This window comes from Miniopterus natalensis, chromosome 11 (genome assembly GCF_054644295.1).
Source record: "Miniopterus natalensis isolate mMinNat1 chromosome 11, mMinNat1.hap1, whole genome shotgun sequence".
Classification (NCBI taxonomy): domain Eukaryota; kingdom Metazoa; phylum Chordata; class Mammalia; order Chiroptera; family Miniopteridae; genus Miniopterus; species Miniopterus natalensis.
This window is the reverse complement of record NC_142091.1, coordinates 76,037,733-76,053,405: the sequence shown is the minus strand read 5'-3', so window position 1 is coordinate 76,053,405 and position 15,673 is coordinate 76,037,733. Positions and strand designations below refer to the sequence as shown.

General features: G+C 63.9%; 1 protein-coding gene across 1 annotated transcript in view; it reads left to right on the top strand.

The window, feature by feature from the left end:
- Window positions 1-15,673, top strand: part of LOC107540356 (SH3 and multiple ankyrin repeat domains protein 2) — a 214,349-nt gene that overhangs the window by 148,318 nt on the left and 50,358 nt on the right. The gene's annotated exons all lie outside the window — the stretch shown is intronic.

Sequence of the window (15,673 nt, the reverse complement as noted above, 5' to 3'; positions counted from 1 at the left end):
GAAACAGAGGTTGGGCAGCCTGCCAGGGCCGTCCAGGGAGATTGAATCTAGCTGGACTCCAAAGATCGGGTCCGGATAACGCCCTGGGGAAGTCCTGAGTCACTGAGATGTAATCTTACCGCCGCCTTCAACCCGAGCGGCCGTCGCAGACCAGCCCCAGTTTGCACAGGGTGAGGTCTGCAGGCAGCGCCCTGAGCTGAGAGCCCCACGTTGGTCCCGAGAGCCCTGGGACGCCTCTCGATCCCCCTGAAAGGGGCCCCCCGGGTCCCCTCCACCGGCCCCCCCCCACTCGCCCGTCTCCCAGTGCTCCCAGCAGGCCCTCGTTAGCATTGATTTGTCTCCGTCTGCAGTGCCCTTTTGTGGGGAGTTTCATGATACAAGCGGTTAGGTTGGCAAATGAACTGAAGGAAGGCTTTGTGCTAAATGCCCTGTAGGATCCTTTAATTGATGGAGCTTGTCAGTCCCGGGAACGGGGGCGTGTGCCTGCCAGCCTTACGTGGAATTGCAATGGGAAGGGGTAGGGAGGGGCGGGGAAGGCCACGCACTGTCTGCTGCGGCACTGTTTTGAGAACAAACAGCCCCCAGCAAGTTTCCCATCTCTCTTTACCCAGAACCTTCGGTTTTATTTAAGAAACTTTTGCTGCACCTCCTCTGGGCTCAGCCCTCGGCGGGTGGGGCTGGGGATCGTGGAAACGAACAGAGGCCCCTAAACCTCAGTGGGGGCTCCGGGCGGGGCACAGAGGGGGGAATAGGTTATTTGGGCTGGACAGGAGACAGCTGGGCTTCCCGGGGCCCCTCTCCCTGGTCCCCTGAAGGTGCCGCACCTCCTCCTACCCCTGGGACTTGCCCCCAGTGCTCTTGCTCCCTCTCTGTGTCTCTCTCCCACTCGGTGGCCCCTCTACCAATAACCGCTCGCAGTGCCTGTCACTGTCCCCGCCTTTCCTGAAAGCTCCGAGAGATAAGGGGCCAGCGGGACCAAGGGTGTGACAGGCACTCTGTAAGCGACGGGAGGGACCGTGGGCGCAGGGCACAGCCCAGCTAAAGGCTCCGGGGCAGGAGCGTGTGGGGGACGCCAGGAGGCCCAGGGGGGAGGAAGAGCCTGGGGCCTTGGGGTCGGGGGGGCCTCGAATGCCAAGCTGAGTGATAGGGCCTCACCCTGTCGCGGGGGGCAAGCTACCTCGGGTGCTTGAGCAGGGACGTCCATGGCCGCCCATCACCAGGCTGGGACCTTGCTAGAGAAGGGAGGTGGAGGCAGAGACCCGACCGGGGCCACTGCCCTTGGGAAGCAGGGTAGAGCCGAGAGCAGAGCTTAAAAGCACAGCCCCAGGAGGCAGCCTGCCTGGGCCCAAACCCAGCCCCCTCCCTGCACGCTGCGTGGCCTTGGGTGAGTCACACCACCCCTCTGTGCCTCAGCTCCATTCGCCAGCAACGCGGGATTAGGAGGAGCTCCTACGTCGGAGAGTTTAGTGAGGGTTACGGGAGTTTACCCGTGTAAGGCACATAGGAAAACGCAGGCACGGGCTGAGCCGTGATGCAAGAGGAACCATTCCTGTTCCCGTTGCTGGTTTGTTAGCTCGCGGAGGGGTTGGAGAGCCTTCCCGGCCAGGCCAGACCGCCCCTCTCCCCCGAGCGAGGCCGGGCACCTCCGCCCCGGGACCCTCCATGGTGCCATCAGATGTGAGCCAGGAGCTGGAGCAGGAGCGGGGATGGCTTTGCTCACCGGAGCACCCCCAGCGCCCAGCACAGGCCTGGAGAGAGGGGGTTGGGTGAGAGGGGGAGTGAGGGAGTCGCGGTCTGCCCACGAGTGAACCAGAAAACAGCCGCCACCCGTGGCCGCCTCTCCCTGCAGGCCGTGGGGCCGGAGGGGCTCCCTGGGCCTGAGCAGGGCCGGGCCGGGGCCCAGACGAGCTTCTGAATTCCCCCCCACAGGACGTCACGCGGAGCACCCCCCTCCTGCTGTTTTCAGCAGGGTCCTCACCACAACCAAGCCCCGGTTGCCGAGCGTTCGGGGTACGAACTCACTTCAGCCTCATCGGAGCCCGGGGGGGGGGGGCGGGTCTACCACTGTCCACGTTGCTCAGGTGAGGAGACTGAGGCACAGAGAGGCCAAAATCGCAGGCTCCGGGGCACAGTCCCCCGTGGGGCCCGGCGCCCTGCTCTAAGCGCGCCCGCCTGCCTCCTGCCCTGTGCTCGCACCCCGATGATCCGGTCCCTGCCTCAGTAGAGCCCGGTCCGTGCCGTTGCCTGCGGGGCCCTGAGGCGCTGGCCTCCGTGCTGGCCCAGGCGGAGCTCTGCCCCAGCCCTGTGCATGCTCGTCCTTCCACCAGGGACACTCTCCCCCTGTGCGCACAGTGGCTCCCTAGGTCAGGCCTCTGCGCGCCTTTTCCGGAGCCTTCCCCGACTGCCTTCTCCGAAGGGCGTGAACCTCGCCAAGCACACGCCCTAAGGGGCCCTGCTCCCAGCATCGCCGCTTGCTGCGTTTCTAAGACAAGGATCTGTTGGCTGAGAATCTCCCTCCAGACCCAAGGCCCAGCGGAGGGAAGGGCCCTCCTCTCGTGCCCGAGGTCACCCAGCACCCAGAAGGACAGTCTGGCCCGGAGCAGGAGCCCGGCTCGTGTTTTACGACTGAACGGAGGAGCTGTGTTCACGGGCCAGGCCCAGAGGCCGGCGGGGGCCAGTGAGGACACCGAGAGGCCCCGAGAGCACACGCTGGAACCTTCCACATGGGGGAGGCGGCGCCTGTCTCCCAGGCCCTCCACCACCCCGTCGGGGCCAGGAAGCCGAGAAGGTCGGCCGCTTTACAGCGGCGAGAACCACGTTCTAGAATCCTCTCCCGACGCCCCCACGTCCCGAGGGGATGGGGCGTGTGTGCCCCTCGCGGGAACCTCGGGGGTTAGAGTAGCCTCTGGGCCCTCTGTGCCCGGTGGCTGGTTGTCGTCAGTGTTATGTCTTAATGGGGGGGGGTCGCGTCCCCTGGGTGTCGGCGGGAACTCAGGGAAGCCGGAGGGAAGTCGGGGTGCGGCCAGGAGACGGGCCGGTAACGAGGCCCGTCCTCTCGGGTTTTTCTTTCTTTACGTGGATCTGTTAGAGACGCATCGGGTCACGTGTGTGCACAGGTACTTCTACTGTGCAGCTTTTTCACTGTGGCAAAATATACCTGCTGTAAAACTTACCATTTAAATAAAATCGAACCAGAGGCATGGAGACAGGGAACTGGCTGACGAACCCGGGGGGCGGGGGAGATGAACCGAAGGACTTAGAGGCATGTGTGCGAAGGTCACGGACACAGGCGGCAGGGTGGTGACCCCTGAGGCGGGCAGGACCGGGCGGAGGGGGCATGGGGGGGCATCTGTAACACCCTCAACACTAAAGATTTTTTTTTTTTTAATTGACCATTAACCATTTTAAAGCGTTCGATCCAGCGGCATTTCACGTATCTATTCACAAGGTTGTGCCCCCCCCCCGTCCGGTTCCAGACCATTCCCGTCACCCCGGGAGGAAAGTCCACGCCCTGGATTTGCCTGTTCCGGGCGCTTCCTAGACACGGAGCCCACGCCATGTGGCCTTGGTGGCGGCCCCTTTCCCCACAACCCGCCGCAGGCCCGTCCGCGCGGGGCGGCGAGTGTGGGTCGAGGGCTGGGCCCCCTCCGCGGGGGGCTGACCCTCCCGTGTTCATCTGCCCTTCAGTGTCGGGGTTGCTCCTGGATTTGGGCGACTGTGGGTCCCGCTCTGAGCACTGGGTACAGGCATGTGTTCGCGTCCCTGCTCTGGGCTCTTTCGGGCCGATCGGCCCAGGAGCGCACTGGCTGGGTCGTAGGGTAATTCCATGTTTATCTAACCTGCCCGCCGAGCCCCGGGGCAGATCCACAGGTGCCCACGGAGCACTGAGCAGTGGGCACCTTCGCGCTCAGCCTGGCTTCGGGAGGGAGGGGAGCCAGCCCCGGGCGCGGAGGTGGAGCTCAAGCCCCGGCACCTCTGGGCTGCGGGCCCGGGGCAGGGGGGTGGCCCTGCGGACGGGCGGGGGCTGGCTGCCTGGCGCTGGCCCCAGCCCCCAGCCCTCCTCGCCCAGCTCCCCGAGGGCTCTGTGGCCTCTGGTGGGAGGAGAGACTGAGCCCTGTCGGTCACTGAGCGCGTGGTGACTCAGCCGGCCCGGCGGCAGGCGCACGAGTCCTGTTCTTGCCTCGAGGGCGGCAGTCGGCCCCGCGGCACCCATGCGGGGTCAGCCGTGGTTGGCGTCCAGTCCCGGGTGCAGCCCGGCCTCGTCTGTTCCCGGAAGAAGTTTTATTTGTTGTCGGCTAATTTTCCAGGAGCGATTTTAATGCGCCTCTGGGCGGAATAGCCCGGTTGGTTTTGGTTTGGGGGTTTTCCGGAGGACGGGCTGGGTGCCCAGCAGCCCCCCGTCTCGGCCATTCTCCCTACGCCCAGCCTTAGCCGCCCGGAGCCACAGCCCCGGGTCCCGCAGGACTGAGCTGGTCCTGCCCTGCAGGTGCCCCGAGACCTTGCGGTCCACCACGTGCTCGCCCATTGTCCCCCTGGGCTGGGGGCGCCTTCAGCAGAGCGTCACCCCCTCCCTCCCTGGGTTATGACGATACAGGCGCGGGGCTGCGGGGCTGTTGTCTGGTGGGTTATGCAGGACAAGGGACCGAGTGATGCTGGCGGATGGGCTCCCGGTGCTGTGTGAGGTGTGGCCAGCGGGCCTGGGCGTGGACTCTGGTGCCACCGGCTCCGGCTTTGGTTAGACGGAGCCTGTCGCTGGGCACACTCCCGAGGAGGGACATTCTCCTTCGAAGGCCAGCCTGCCCCCTTCCCCGCTTCCCCACAGCGGTGAGGGGACGTCGCCACCTCGCTCAGAGCAGGAACGGGCCTGGAGGAGGGGCCGCGAGCCCCGCCCTGGGCTCTCCCCCCGGCCCCTAGGCCTGCGTCCCGGCTGGGGAACAGAGGCAGAGGCGGGGACAGGTGCCAGGAGGTGCAAAGTTGGGGTAAGAGGGAAAGTGCTGCAGGATCCGCTCATGGGAGGTCCCCAGAGGAGTCAGATCCACAGACGCAGAAAGTAGATGGTGCTGCCGGGGCCGGGGGGGGGGGTTCGTGTTTCGTGGGGACAGAGTGTCCGTGTGCGTGTGATGTGATAGCAGTTACCTTTGGAATATAACTTTTAACTGGTGTCTGCTGCCTGATTAACACGGCACCAACCAGCGAGATGGAGGCTCCGCCGACCCGAGAGGCGGCCGCCGCCTCGTGCCTGCCTGAGGACCTCGGTCACTTGGCCACCTTTGGGAGACGGGTGCCCTGTCTGTGTGACTCGGTTTCCCAGCAGACGAGGGGAGGCGTGGGGAGGGAAGGCAGCCTCCGCCCCCCGTTTTCCGCTGGCGCGGGGACAAGGGGACACTTGGGCGTCACCTCAGTCGCAGTTAGAGGGACGGAGCTGCCGTCCCCACACATCTAATGGAACTGTGACTCTGCACAAACGCGGTTCACAGGTGACGATCCCGTGTGTCACCCTCGCTTGGGGTTGCCGCTTGGTGCGCCGTTCCCTCGCTCGGTGCCTTGTTCCTTTGCGGTCCCCCCGTTCCTGGGCAGCCCCCCAGCGCGGCGCCGAGGGGTGAAAATCCGAATCGAATGGGACATCAGTTTTTTCCAACTTATCTTTATTGTTGAGATATTACAATGCCCCCTTCGGGTCACCCCTCTCCCGCCCTCCCCAGGCCTCCCCCCACTATCGCCTGTCCGGGGTTATGCGCGTAAGTTCATTGGTTAATAACCCCCTTCCCTCTGCGACCCCTCAGTCTGCTCCGTGTTTCCCGTCTCTGGACCTATTTTGTCCATTAGATCCCACAGATGAGGGCGGTCACGTGATCCTTGTCTTTCTCTGGCTTATTCCACTCGGCGTAACCCTCTCCAGGTCCCTGCAGCTGTCTCCAGCGGGAGATCAGAGTTATAAGGCCCGCGGCATTTTCAGCCGGAGAACCTGCCGGAAGCCAGCCTGGCTGCCGGTGGCTCCTCGGGAGGGTTTGCGATCGGGAGCCCGGCAGGAAGGCCTGGGGTGGCTTGTCCGGTTTCTTGTAAGACAGACGCCTCCCCCCCCCAGGGCAAACCCTGTGAATCCTCCCGCTGGATCAGCCTGTGAAATGTGGCCTCCCGAGGAGTGCCCGCGACCCGCAGCAGCCCTGCCCCTGTCCTTCTGACCCTCCCCACCCTGGCGTCCAGTCCCCAAGACCTTCTCCCAGCGCCAGGCAATTCCAAGAAAGAGCCTGAGCTTAGTCACCCAGAAGAGTCACACCCGATGACACCCAGGGAGACCCGCCCTTTCAGCCAGGCAGGCTGCAGGCCACGCAGGAGCTGTACCCCCGCCTAGGTGCTCGAGTGCCAGGGCTCACGGTGCCCTTCATGGGGCTGCAGGCTCGTCCGACCTGCGTCAGCCGCGGTAGCACCAGACGCTGCGACAAACAGGCACAGCGGGGACTTAGCGAAGAACAAGAGAGCTGGGCTGGGGTGCCGTACGCAAGGGGAGCAGGTGCACGCACAAGCACGTGCATGCACACACTGACATGCACACATGCACACACCTAGATGCACCATGCATGCACACTTACATGCACACACTTACATGCACACACTTACATGCACACACTTACATGCACACATGCATGCACACACACACATGCACACACCTACATGCACCATGCATGCACACTTACATGCACACACACACATGCACACACTCACACACTTCTCTCACGCACGCACACAGGCTGTAGTAGGCCAGATAACAGCCACCTGAAGATCCTACTCCCTGGGACCCCTAAATGTCACCACCTAATGAAAAAGATCTTTGCAGATGTGATTAAGCAAAGGATCCTGGATTGCCTGGGTGAACCCTAAATGCCATCCCAAGGTCCTTCGTAGAGGGGGCACAGGGAGCTGGACACACACCAGAGACGTCCATGTGAAGTCAGAGGCAGAGGCTGGAGGGACGTGGCCACAAGCCCAGGGACTCCTGGAGCCCGAGGGGCCGGAGGAGGTGGGAGGGACCCTCCCCAGGGCCTTCAGAGGGAGCGAGGCCCCTCAATACCTCAGTTTCTGACTTCGGGCTGCGGCACTGAGGCTCCCAGTGGGCGGCGGTCTGTGGCAGCCGCCCAGGGGACTAATCCGTGACTCTCACGCGTGTGGGGCGGCACGTACACACCGCCGGGCCGCCCGGCGCAGAGCAGCGGGGCCATGTCGGCTGGGGGTCAGGGATGGGCGCAGGGCTGAAACCTGAGGGAGGAGGGCGGCCTCGGGACAGGGCAGCCAGGCGGGGCGGGTGCAGAGGCCCCGTGCGTCCTGGAGAGGAGGAGACGGGGGAGGTCCCACCGGAGGCTGCAGAGAGGCCCGGCCCCGGGAGCCGAGGGTTTGTGAGCGCCCTCGGGACGGGAGCGAGGGTCCAGGAAGACCCACGTGGGGAGCTGGCCTTAGACGAGCTGCTCTGTCTGTCCCCTCTATAGGCGTTGTTACAGTTTAAAATTATTTGTAAATGTGGCATAATGCACGTAATAGAATTTACCACCTTCACCTGCCTTAAGTGCACAGCTCAGCAGCCTTAAGGCATGAAGCACGTTCCCACTGCTGTGCAGCCGTCACCACTGTCTCTCCAGAACTTTCCGTCTCCCCCAACTAAGCTCGGTCCCCCTGGAACACTCACCCGGTCCCCTCCCCCAGCCCCGGCACCACCACCGACTCCGTCTCTGTGGGTCTGACTCCGTCGGAACCTCGTAGAAGTGGGTCACACAGCGAGTGTCCTTCTGCGTCCGGCTCATTCCCACGGCACAGCATCCCCCGGGGTCCGTCCCTGCGGCGGCAGGTGTCGGGGTTTCCTTCCTTTTAAGGCTGCGCGAGATGCCACCGAGCGGACGGACCCTCTGCGCATCTGTCCTCCGTCCGCGGACACTCGGGCAGCTTCCACGCTTTGGCCACCGCTGTGAACACGGGGGTGCACGGATCTGCTCACCTCCCTGCTTTGGGTCAGCTATTTGGGGTCTGTCCCCAGAAGTAGAATTGCTGGATCAGGTCATAATTCTGTGTTTAATTTTTTGAGGAACCTCCATGCTGGGTTTTCCATTCCCACCAGCGGCACACGGGGTTCCGATTTCTCAGCATCCTTGGCAGCCCTTGCTGTTTGCTGCCTTGTAAAACAATTTATCTTTATTGTTGAAAGTATTACAGATGCCCCCTTCCCCCAGCCCCTCCACTCCCCTCCGCCCTCCCCGGCCCGTGTCCACGGGTCCTGCGCGTCTGCCTGTAAGTTCCCTGCTCCATCTCCCCGCCCCCCCTTCCCTCCGAGATTTGCCGGCTGTTCACGCTTCCGCGTCTCGGGATCTATTTTGTTTGTCAGTTTATTTTCATGAGATAAGGGGTCAATTACCAAAATATATAAAGCACCCATACAACTCAACAAAAGACAAATAACCCAGTTAAAAGATGGGCAGAGGCCCTGAACAGACACTCCTCCGAAGGGGACCTGCAGACGCCAGGAGACGCGTGAAAAAGTGCTCGACGTCACCAATTATTTCCTGCTCTTTTGACGGCAGCCGTCCCAGCAGGTGTGAGACCGTCTCTCATTTCGGTGCCAACCTGCTTAAGGACTAGGGATGCTGAGCATCTTTTCGTGTGTTCGCCGGACATTTGCGTGTAACCTTCGGAGAAAGGTCCAGGCGAGTCCCTGGCCCGTTTTTAACGGAACTGCTTGTAGTGTCGTCGGCTTGTGGGGGTGCTTCATGTATTCCGGATGGGAACCCCTTATTAGATACAGACCTCGCCGATATTCCCTCCCGGGCCGTCGGTTCCCTCGTCACTGCTGACTGTGCCCTTCGATGCCCAGGAGTTCTGTATTTCGACGTGGTCCAGCTCGTCTGTTCCCCGTTGGTGCCTGTGTTTTCCCATAAATCGCTGCCAGCCAGCCAGCCATCCATCTCTGTTTCTTTTTCTCAGTAAATCCCAGGCAACGAATCTTCTCTGTATTATTTTTTTTAAATGTGTTTTTAAGTATTTTAGAGAGAGAGAGGGAGAGGGAGAATCATCCATTGGTTTCCTACCACAAGCACCCCAACCGGGGATCGAACCTGCAACCTGGGCATGTGTCCGGACCAAGAACCGGTGACCCTTTGGTGCACAGGACTGAGCCACCCGGCCAGGGCTCGAATCTCCTGCTTTGACACTTCAGGCCCAGCTTCTTGGGCGAGCGCCTCCCTCGCGCGCCCAGCGCCGCAGTCAGGCCTTGGCGCTCGGCGGGGTCCCGCGGTGGGGCCGGCACCCTGCCCTTCGGCGCATCCCCGACTGTCCCCGCAATGGCCTTTCACAGAAGTGGCTTAGACTCGGGACCCGACGCGGCGCTTGGTGGCTCTGTCCCCTGATTCTCTCTCACCCTGATCCGTCTCCCCTCCTTTTCCTGCCTGGCCGGCTGGCCGTGGCTGCCCCACACCCCGGGTGGGACCCTCCGCCTCCGCGTGGGCCATCGGCCGGCTCTTCCGGCTCTTGTAAATGGAGGTGAGCCCGGCAGCCTCGTCACACGGGTTCAGCAGCACAGGAGGTGCCGTGGGCCTCACGCCCTGTCTCATCGGGGGCTCGGAGGCCTGGTCCCCCTCCTGGGGTGATGGACGCTGGGCCTGCGGGATCTGGAGGCGACGGCTGATCCTCTGTCACCGAGCTCCCCACCGGCCTCTCACCCAGGGTGGGCTCTGCTGGCTTTGATGACGTCAACAATGGTGGTTTGACGACCTCATCGGTGACCTCATCAATGGCTGGCCAGTGGCGGTCCCCTAACCCTGATGTGTCTTCCACAGCTTCTCGCTGGGACTCGGCCGCCGGGGACTGTGTTCCCCTAGCGAATGAAACTGCCGGCCTCAGCTAAACTCGGGTTGTTCAGGAAGATGAAATAAATGCTTAATTCCTTCCTGGTCACTGTCCCGGTGATCCGCAAGGAGCTGGTGCCTCGCTGTCCCCACTGACGGACGGGGACTGGTTTTCTATTGCTTTCCCAGGGCGGGGATCTCTCTCTCTCTCTCTCTCTCTGTCTCTCAGTCTCACCTCTCATTACAGGCTCGTGGGATTTTATATATTCAATGTGTCTAAGTCCATCGCAGCCCTGTCCTGCCAATGCCTGGGCCTGGGGACCCGAGGGCCTCCCCTCAGCACCCCCCGGTGACCCTGCCCACGCCCCAGCCCCGCCTCGCTCGGGCGCTCTGAGCGGGGCCTCGCCAGGACTCCAGGGCCCAGGTAATGGCCTGTCTCTGAGACCCGGCTTCCGGGACCCCGTTTGGCCGGACAGTGTATTTTCCCCTTTGTTCCCTCTTTGGTCGTATCTGTCCCTCCCAGTTGCCTTTCAAATCAGCATGACCTTATTTCAAAAAATGAAAAAATTAGTATTTTTTTCTGAAGCTTTTTTTTCTTATAGAATCGTCATCGGTCACCGTGTGTGTTGAGTGGGCACCGCGGGCTGGGGGGTGCCAGGCCCTGGGCACGCGCTTGCCACGTTCCTGGGAGACGAGCGTCTTCAGGCAGCTGGTGTACAGGGGTCCGGGGGGCGATTTGTTGTAAAGGAGGTTCTCCAGATAATCAACATTTAGACTTTTATCCAGTGAAGGAAGGAACCCCTGGGTCTGCCTTGGAGCACTTCCCCACCCGCCCCTCACCCGGGGGACTGTCCGGGCCGGCGAGGACCAGGGCGCGGCATGGGGCATGGCGGCCACCCTGGGAACCTGTACCGTCCCGTCGTCCCGTCGGCTCAGATGGAGGGCAAATCCCATTAGCGTCCAAATGCAGCGCTTCCCGGAACAGAGCGAGCAGTCGCTCTTCAAAGTCATACCATTTTTTTCTTCTCAAAGCTCAGGGGAAATCTAATTAGTCAACTTCCATATGTGCGTCTGAGAAACGCAATGTAGAAAATCACCTCTGGAAGCTGCGCCCTTCTCCGAGGCTGGCGTTTTCACGTTGCCCCCCGCGATCCGATGAGCCTGGGCAGGATCCAGTTGCACCCAAGGTTTCCGCCCCCACCCCTGGGATGCGACGTGGGGGGCCTGGCCGTGAGGATGCAGGAGAGCGGCTGATGGGGTCCGAGGGCACCGCCCGCCCTGCACGGGACCTGTGTGCCTACAACCCTGCCTGCTCGCTCAGGAAGTGCCCCCCACTTCCTGCCCCACACCCCCAGCCCACACCACGCTTCCTGCCCCAATCCCCCAGCCCACACCCCACTTCCTGCCCCATGCCCCCAGCCCACACCCCACTTCCCGCCCCACGCCCCCAGCCCACACCCCACTTCCTGCCCCATGCCCCCAGCCCACACCCCACTTCCTGCCCCAATCCCCCAGCCCACACCCCGCTTCCTGCCCCAATCCCCCAGCCCACACCCCGCTTCCTGCCCCATGCCCCCAGCCCACACCCCACTTCCTGCCCCATGCCCCCAGCCCACACCCCACTTCCTGCCCCACACCCCCAGCCCACACCCCGCTTCCTGCCCCAATCCCCCAGCCCACACCCCACTTCCTGCCCCATGCCCCCAGCCCACACCCCACTTCCCGCCCCACGCCCCCAGCCCACACCCCACTTCCTGCCCCATGCCCCCAGCCCACACCCCGCTTCCTGCCCCAATCCCCCAGCCCACACCCCGCTTCCTGCCCCATGCTCCCAGCCTACACCCCACTTCCTGCCCCACGGCCCCAGCCTATACCCCGCTTCCTGCCCCAATCCCCCAGCCCACACCCCGCTTCCTGCTCCAATCCCCCAGCCCACACCCCGTTTCCTGCTCCAATCCCCCAGCCCACACCCCGTTTCCTGCTCCAATCCCCCAGCCCACACCCCGCTTCCCGCCCCATGCCCCCAGCCCACACCCCGCTTCCTGCCCCACGCCCCCAGCCCACACCCCAACCCCTGCCCCACGCCCCCAGCTCGTACCCACTGCGGGGCACCCACACTGCCCTTTCCTGGCAGCCTTTACATCGCCTGCTGGGCCACCCACCCTCTGTGCCCGGCTCCCAGCGTCCATGGGCCTGTGCCCACCCGGCAACTTCACTAAGTTGATGAGTGTAACTTGCTCCCAGTTCTGGAGCCCAAACGCCCCAAGTCAAAGTTTCAAGGGGCCGTGCTCCCCCCGAAGGCTCCAGGGGAGGGTGCTTCCTGCCGCGTCGGCTCCTGGGGCTCCAGGCGCCCCTGGCTTGTGGCCACATTGCTCCGGCCCCGCGGCCGCCTTCCCGCGGCCTCTCCTCTGTGTCTCCTCCCGTCCCACGCGGACACCCGTCCGTGGACTAGACCCGCCGGCCTCCACGGCGGCGGCATCGTCGCCACCCACCTCTGCAAGGACCCTGCTTCCAAATCAGGTCCCCTCTTGAGGTTCGGGTGGACCTGAGCTTTAGGGGACACCATTCAACACACTGTCCCCTCTTTGCTTAAACATGCAAATGTCAGTGTTTTATTTCCTGAGGAACGGGCGACGTTCCCATTAAATCACAGAAGCAAGAACCATATCGTGAAGGCCTGGGGTTTGGGAGCCGGGTCCCTGGGGTCAGGGGTGAAATGACGGGGCAGGGAGCAGGCTGCCGAGGAGCCTCGAGGCGCTGGCCTGGCACTCAGGTCCCTCGCTGTCCCCTCCACCTGTGTGCAGCCCTGGATGCGCCCCTTCCATCCGCTGCCCACACCAGCCTTGGCCGTGGCCCCGGGTGCTGTCCAGGGCCAGCCGGCCCTCTGGGGCCTGGGGCCTGGGGCCTGGGGGCCGCCTGTCGTCTGACCCGAGGGCACCTGTGTGGTCAGGGCAGCCCAGGGGGCGGCTTCTCTTCCTCTCCCTTCACAGGGTTTTCCTGGCAGGTCCCCCATGGCACACGCCGGTAACTGTTGGGATGTTCTGTCACCAGCATGCAAGGAATGGGCAGCCTGAGCGAAGCAGGGCCACCTGGGTGCAGCCTGGCGTCCCGCAGAGCAGACGCGTCCCTGCCTCCTGCGCGCCCGGCCCGCTCGGTTTGGTAAAAAGGAGGCGGGGCCGGGGAGCGGAGTCAGGGTGACTGGCCGCAGTGAAGGGCAGGCTGGGTGTCAGTGGCCGGTCTGCCACGGCGCTGACCACTGGGCCCCTCATCTTACAGCTGGGGAGACTGAGGCCCAGAGGCAGGTGGGGCTTACGGGTCAGGTGCGGGCACTGGGGAGGCTGCTTATCGCCGCAGGATGGGCGGTGTGGAGGGTGACGGTGACGCAGGGGGGTGGGGGGCCATCCGGCCGCCTCTGCCCCAGACAGCGGCCTCCTGCGGGCAGCGGCCGTCTCCTCGCTTTGAGCTGGTGGCTGGAGCAGTGGGGCACCTGGGGGGGGGGAGGCAGAAGGGGCCTGGAGTTGGCGGGGGCCAGAGGACAGAGCCCCAGGGCCCCGCACCGCACAGTGTGAGTGATCAGCTGGGCAGGAGGGGACCGAGGAGCCCCACACGGCACCGGCTCAGCCCCTTGCCGTCCCCGCCAGTGTGGCCCTCGGGGCTGCGGTCACCCGCAGCTTGTCAGGAAGGAGGCTGGAGGGAAACTCGCCCAGCGGCCAAGGGAGCCGTGGGCACTGGCGTGTGGGCTCGCCAGGCTTGGCCGCCAGGGACACACACCACCTCTGCTCCCCTCTCACTGGCCACACCCAGCCGTGGGTGGAGGGGAACCCTGCGTATTGCCCGGAGGAGGGGAATTGGGACTCTGGGGACCAGCCCAAAAGTAAGAGCAGAACCCCAAAGTGCTGGAATTCCTGACCCCAGGGGGCTGTGAGAGCCTGCCCACCGCCCAGCCCGCAGCCTCACTTGCAGGCACGTGCACCGCCAAAGCCCAAGAAAGGAAATGTGGGTGGGCCGAAGAGCTAGTGATGGGCAGCTTGTCCTGGCTGACCCAGCACAGCCCTCTTCCTGCTGGCCACTGTGGCCTCGGGGTGTCACGACACGGCTTGGGGTCTGGTGTTTCTCCATCTCAGCAGCAGAGACCCCCTCCTCGCTCAGGGGTTCCAGGCAGGAGCCGTTGGCCCCTCCTGCTCCTCCGTGAACCTGTGGGGCATGGGGCTTGGTGGCGTGAGGCCGGCCGCCTGTGGTTTGAGGGGTTTGACTAGAGGAGACAGGGTCCTGAGTCAGCCCAGAGCAGGGCTGGCCTGTGCCAGGAGGCGGGTCTCCTCGCCCCTTGGCCGCAGGCTTCGTGCCACGCTGAGTGTGGAGCCCAGTGCGTTTCGTAGCCTCCCGAGTGGAGAGCGCACGCTGGGCGATCCCGAGACCATGGGAAAGAAAGCGCCCGAAACATTTGCAAAGAGCCGAGGCAGCGCGTGGACCGAAAACATGGAAATGGGCTGGCAAACTGCTGCTGGGGGTGTTTTCCGTTGCCATATGAGTTGTGACTCTTGGCAACGGTCTCCTAGCAACCGTGCTAGGGGGTGCGGGGTACCAAGCTCCCTGGGATGGGAGGCTGGGCCCAGGCTGCTGGGGAGCAGATCCAGGCAGAGCTGGAGGGAGGGGAGGCCCGGAGCCGGACGCCCTGGGCTGGGGGGGCCGGGACCCCAGGCTCCGCACTGGCCCGGTGGTCTCCCGGGGGTGAGTGAGTGAGGACCCCCCTCCTCCATCGCTCACCCCTCTCTGTGTGCGTTTATAAAGAGCATGTCCTACTTTTCCATTTTTATACAAAGGTCTTTTATTCCATTCCCTGGTTTTGTTGGCAAGCAGCTGGGCTGGGCGACTCCCAGCGGAGGGAGGCGGGAGCCACCTCTGGAAGGTGTGGGGTGCGGGGAGCTGAGGGTCCTGGGGTGAGAGAACAGGGGCCCTGAGCCATCAGAGCCCACTTCCCTGGGCCCCAGGCAGGTCCCCTGACTGCGGGCCTCAGTTTCCCGACCTGTAAACCGGGGTGGGTCTGCGCAGGGAAGAAGGAACCTGACCTGGAGAGTCCGGCCGCTCCTCTGGTTCTGGCCCATCCGCCTGAGAGCAGTGTCTTTGTTTGCCTGGGGCTTCGGCCACCCGACGGGCTCCCAGTGTGTCTGGGCCACTCTGTCCGCTTTGACCCTGGAGGAGAGTGAACCGATCAGCGGACGTCTGCAGGGGGCTGGACGCGGGGCGGCCGGGGCAGCGTGGGTCGAGCCCCAGCAGGGCTCCGAGGCCAGAGGCTGGGCGCTTCCCTGGTTGGGGCGCCGTGTGTATCGTCACCCACGGATGAGTGTGTGACGGGAGGGGAGGGGACGCGCCCTGATGCCACGGAGACGGGATCCTCTGCGTTTGAGCCCCTGGAATCTGCCCCGCGTTTCTCCGCCGCCGGCTGGTGTCCACCGTGTCCTTTCCTGGAACATGCAGGGCCCCTGGGCGTGAGAGCCCTCCGTCTTCTTGCAAATCATCGACCTGAGGCTGCTGTGTCGACACTGGCAGCACTGTCAGAAGTGGGGACTGTTCTTAGTTGGCCGAACCCCTTGTGAGGACCGACCCCTCGGAGCGCCTCTCATCAGCCGCCTGCAGGCCCGTGGTCAGCGCCACTCTCAGCCCCACCTCCCCTGCCCCCTCACGCTGGCACTCGGCCAGGCTCTGGCCACAGTGAGGTCGGGACCCCCGGGCAGCGGGCAGCAGGCAGTAGAGACCGCATTCCGGGTGTTGCTGTCGGCCTGGACGGAGCCCCCGAGTGTGAGCGCGAGGACCAGGGCCCGCGTGGGTCTCTCCAGGAAGGGAGGGGGCAG